This window comes from Oncorhynchus mykiss, chromosome 3 (assembly GCF_013265735.2).
Source record: "Oncorhynchus mykiss isolate Arlee chromosome 3, USDA_OmykA_1.1, whole genome shotgun sequence".
Taxonomy (NCBI): Eukaryota; Metazoa; Chordata; class Actinopteri; order Salmoniformes; family Salmonidae; genus Oncorhynchus; species Oncorhynchus mykiss.
In genome coordinates this window covers 36,266,461-36,272,460 of record NC_048567.1, presented here as the reverse complement: position 1 = coordinate 36,272,460, position 6,000 = coordinate 36,266,461, and positions in this window count along the sequence as shown.

Sequence of the window (6,000 nt, the reverse complement as noted above, 5' to 3'; positions counted from 1 at the left end):
CATTTCAATTTACAAAAAAAAAAAAATGTTTTCGTCTTTTGAGCTTCTAGTCATGAAATCTATGCAGCCTACTCAGTCACTTTTTATAGCTACTGTTTCCAGGCCTCCTGGGCCATATACAGCGTTCCTCACTGAGTTCCCTGAATTCCTATCGAACCTTGTAATTATAGCAGATAATGGGTTTTGTCAAATTTGTCTCCGGACCTACTCATTGTCACAGTCATACTCTGGATCTAGTTTTGTCCCGTGACATAAATATTGTGTATCTAAATGTTTTTCCTCATAATCCTGGACTATCGGCCCACCCTCTTATTACGTTTGCAATCGCAACAAATAATCTGCTCAGACCCCAACCAAGGAGCATCAAAAGTCGTGCTATAAATTCTCAGACAACCCAAAGATTCCTTGATGTCCTTCCAGACTCCCTCTGCCTACCCAAGGACGCCAGAGGACAAAAATCAGTTAACCACCTAACTGAGGAACTCAATTTAACCTTGCGCAATACCCTAGATGCAATTGCAACCCCTAAAAACTAAATACATTTGTCACAAGAAACTAGCTCCCTGGTATACAGAAAATAACCAAGCTTATTAATGGTGTTGGAGTCGTGTTTGACCACGCAGTCGTGGGTGAAAAGGGAATAATAGGAGGGGACTAAGCACGCACCCGAGGGGCCTCAGTGTCGAGGATCAGCGTGGCAGATGTGTTGAACGCTGAGCTGTAGGCAATGAACTGCATTCTCACATAGGTTTCCTTTTGTCCAGGTGGGAAAGGGCAGTTTTGGAGTGTGATTGAGATTGCGTCGTCTGTGGATCTGCTGGTGCGGTATGCAAATTGGAGTGCGTCTAGGTTTTCCGGAATGAGGGTGTTGATGTGAGCACTTCATGGCTACCAACATGAGTGCTACGGGGGGTAATAATTTAGGCAGGGAGGTTGCAGGATCGGATGGAAGACAGAGGCGTCATACCCATAGGGGGCACAAGGGCACGTGCCCCCTCAGATTTGTCCTGTTTAAAAAAAAAAATCAGATGTTAAATTAATTACTAAACAGAATTTCTAAGCCCACTTTTTATCATAATTATTTATAAAAAAGACCTGTCAACAATATTTTGCAGAGGGGGCACACTGACTGGACCAGTCAGAAGGATACAGATAGCTCAAGAGGTTTAAATGTAATCTAGCACCTAATGATAATATCATATTTGTGTATTAATTATGATTTGATTTATTTAACTGTTATTTAGTTAAGGGAAACCCATTGAGACCAGCGTCTTATTTTCAAAGGTGCCCTGAGCACGGCTATACAACTATACAACAATACAAAATTATCACTTTAACAAAAAAACTACAAGTTACAGTATACCATTCAACATTGCAACCACAAAATTCTCTTATTTTAATCAAACCAACTGCAAATCTCATTCAACACATCTAAAGTAATACTAGTCTTAAACTGCCCGGGCGGCCTCTGGGATTCAAGATGCAAGGATTTCTGCAGGCTATTCCAGGAATGGGGGGCATTAAAACTGAAAGCGATCTACCTAGATCGGTATGGATTAGCGGAACCTCGAGAGTTATCTATCCCTGTGAACGGGTTTGGTGTCTTATTTTAACAGTGAAGTATGTTGGAAGCTTTTTCAGCAGAACTTTGTAAACAAAAAAGGAGTAATGAAGTGATCTACAAGACTTTAGTGATGGCCAGCTGACCTTCTGATACAGGATGCAGTGATGAGTATTAAACCTGTCACCTGTGATAAAGCAAAGTGCGCTATGGTAGACTGCATCCAAGGGTTTTAGAGTGATCCTGCTGCATTTTTATAAATAGTGTCATCATAGTCCAAAACTGGAAGGAATGTTGATTGTACAATCTGCTTCCTGCTGTTTAGAGAGAGGCAAGATCTATTTCAAAAAAAAAATCTTAGCTTTTTAACAAGCTCTTCTCCAAATGTCCAGATATTTATAGGCAGGAACCCGCTCGATGAGAGAACGATCCAATGAGTAAACATGTAGTTCATCAAATAAATTATTTTGTGAATTAGAGAACATACAGTATATTTAGTTTTGCCCGCATTAAGTACACATTGTAAATCAACAAGGGCATTCTGTAATGTAACAAAATCAGATTGCAGCTCTAACATAGCTTGGTCAACAGTTGGTGCAATGGCATACATAACCGTATCGTCTGCATACTGATTAATATTACATTGGTCTATCTATATTAATAGATAGACCAATATTATTTATATGAATAGTAAAGATAACAGGTCTCAAAACAGACCCCTGCAATATCATAATGCCATGATATGTGCCTGTGTTGATGATGTGTGGTATTGTCCCATGTACTGTTGTAATTTGGATGTAATATTCTAGACATGTTAGTGCAGTATGAGATGTGTGGATGACAACAGTCAGAATGACACCCTCATTAAAATGCAATTTAACAGGTAAAGAGGTATGCTTACATAAACCACCACCTGTCCCCCCCTCCATCCATCATAACATACTTCGTGCCCCCTCTAAAACAATGGGTGATTGACACGCTTGGAAAGCATGTTCGGTCTGTAGTCTTTTTCTTCCTCACAAATATTGTATTTAATTCACCAGAATATGTTACATATTCATCCCATAAATATTGAAGGCAGTACAATGTTACAGCTAGCTACCTTTAGACATATAGCCAGTAGGCCTACCCCCCACCTGAGGTATATAATTAACCCACCCAAACTAGGCCTATCTGAAATATGTAAATTATCAAAGACATTGCCAGGTAGCTGTCAAAGATGCCTTTGTAACAGATTGCTAAACTGCATTTTATATGGATAATTTGAACGGTTTTTGCCAGGCAAAACCGGAGAAAATGAAACAAGCACTTTTTGGTCTAATCTGGATCTAATCTAATCTGGATATGTGCACCCACCTTCGCAAGCCAATTTGTCAAGACGCGCAAATATTTGGTTCTGATGAAACAAAAATAGAAGTTTGGCCATAATGACCAATGTTATGTTTGGAGGAAAAAGGGGGAGGCTTGCAAGCCCAAGAACACTATCCCAACCGTGAAGAACAGGGGTGGCAACACCATGTTGTGGGGGTGCTTTGCTGCAGGAAGGACTGGTGCACTTCACAAAATAGATGGCATCATGAGGGGGGGAAATTTGGTGGATATATCGAAGCAACATCTCAAGACATCAGTCGGGAAGTAAAAGCTTATTCGCAAATGGGTCTTCCAAATGGACAATGAAACCAAAGCATACTTCCATAGTTGTGGCAAAATGGCTTAAGGACAACCAAGTCAAGGTATTGGAGTGGCCATCACAAAGCCCTGACCTCTATCCTATTGAAAATGTGTGGGCAGAACTGAAAAAGTGTGTGCAAGCAAGGAGGCCTTACAAATCTGACTCAGTTAACCTGCTCTGTCAGGAGGAATGGGCCAAAATTCACCCAACTTATTGTGGAAAGCTTGTGGAAGGCTACCCAAAACGTTTGACCCGAGTTAAACAATTTAAAGGCAATGCTACCAAATACTAATTGAGTGTATGTAAACTTCTGACCCACTGGAAATATGATGAAAGAAATAAAAACTGAAATAAATAATTATTCCAACATTTCACATTCTTAAAATAAAGTGGTGATCCTAACTAACCTAATACAGGGATTTTTTACTAGGTTAAATGTCAGTAATTGTGAAAAACTGAGTGTAAATGTAAGGTGTATGTAAACTTCCAACTTCAACTGTATACTTGATGTAATATAGGAGAAACTTGGAGAGGGTGGGGGCCTTCAGGTTCCTTGGGGTACACTTTGACACTAGACTGACCTGGGCAGAACACATTGAGAAAGTGGTGGGAAAGTGTAAGAAGGTGATAAATGTGATGCTCTGTCTGACGGGGAAGGGGTGGGGGGCTGGGCATTCCTCATTGAGGACCATGTATGTTGCATTGATCCGATCTGTAATAGACTACGGCAGTATGGTTATGGTGTATGGTTCGGCAGCCCGGACATCATTGGAAAGGCTAGATGTCATACAGGGACAAGGATTCAGAATATGTTGTGGGGCATTTCGGACGTCCCCAATGGCTGCACTACAGGTGGAGATTGGGGATATGCCATTGCAGATTAGGAGACAGCAGCTGGTAATTAATTATTGGGTCAACCTACAGGGACATGGGGTGTCTAATCCTGCAAAAGGGATTTTACAGGAATGCCGGGAACATGAGTGAAGACAGAACATGAGCTTGGGTGGGTTACTGGCCCAACGCTCTAACCACTAGGCTACCTGCCGCCCCCCTGTTCAGTCCTAACATCTTAACATGGTGTCAGAAATGAACAAACCTCACCAAATATAGAATTGGAGCAAAGTCAGTGTTGACTGGAATGTTTATTTTGCAGAAAATAATGATGTAAAGTGAGATTAGAGAGTTTAAAGCTAGCTAAAGCTAGCCCTCTCGTCATGGTGGATTTCCACATAGCACGATAGTTCGGATAGCCACTCTAGCTTTGCCCTCATGTTGGTGCTAGGAAGCAGGCTAGGCAGTGCTAGGTATCAACAGCCAACCCACTCGTAGCTGGAAGCTATATTGAGCTTCGATTGATCAATAGTGTCGAGTATTTGCATATTCAGCTTTCCCCAACTTTTGTCCAACCTTGTTCACGCTCTTTTGTCCCGCCCTGTTCACGATTTCCCATTTAGTGCTAAAGACTCCAACACCATCATTAAGTTTGCTGATGACATGATGTTGGTAGGTCTGAACACAGACGACGATGAGACTATAATAGGGAGGTCAGAGACCTGGCATTGTGGTGCCAGGACAACAACCTCTCCCTCAACGTGAGCAAGACAAAAGAAGCTGATCGTGGACTACAGGAAACGAAGGTCCGGGCACACCCCCATCGACGGGGCTGTAGTGGAGCGGGTCGAGAGCTTCAAGTTCCTCGGTGTCCACAACACTAAGGAATTAAGATGGTCACACACACCAACACAGTCACAAAGAAGGCACGGCAACTCCTCTTCCCCCTTAGGAGTTTGAAAAGATTTGGCATGGACCCTCAGATCCTCAAAAAATTATACATCTGAACCATTGAGACCATTTTGACTGGTTGCATCGTCGCCTTGGTATGGCAAAAGCGTGGCATCCGACTGCAAGGCGCAACAGAAGGGTAGTGCGTACGGCCCTACACATCACTGGAGCAGAGCTCCCTGCCATCCAGGACCTCTACACCAGGCGGTGCCAGAAGGCGGCCTTAAAAATTTGACTCCAGCCACCCAAATCATAGACTGTTCTCTCTGTTACTGCATTGCAAGCGGTACCAATGCACCAAGTCTGGAACCAATAGGATCCTAAACAACTACCCCCAAGCCATAAGAATGCTAAATAGTTAAACAAATAGCTTCCGAGACTATCTGCATTGATCTTTTTTGCAATAACTATTTTGCCTAATTAAATATGCTGATGCTACTGTTAATTATCTATCTTGTTGCCTAGTTACTTTACCCCTATCTACACTCAGTGACCAGTTTATTAGTTACCCGGTTGGAACCCCTTTGTTTCAAAGAACAACCCAAATTATTCAGGGAATGTAAAACATTGCACAATTGGTATCAAAGGACCTAACCGTTGACACCAGGCAGGAGGGGCCAAATCCTGACTCTGCCATCAGCATGACGCAACAGGAACCGGGATTTGTCGGACCAGGCGATTCCACTCCTCAATTATCCAATGTTGGTGATCGCACAACATACTGGAGACTATTCGTCTTGTTTTTAACTGATAGGAGTGGAACCCGGTGTGGTCATCTGCTGCAATAGCCCATCTGTGACAAGGGCCGATGAGTTGTGTGTTCCGAAATGGCGTTCTGTACACCACTGTTGGACTGCGCCATTATTTGCCTGTTTGTTGCCCGCCTGTTAGCTTGCAAGATTCTTGCCATTCTCCTTTGACTTCTCATCCGTCAACGAGCTGTATGTTTTTTGTTTGTCGCACCATTCTTGGTGAACTCTAAACA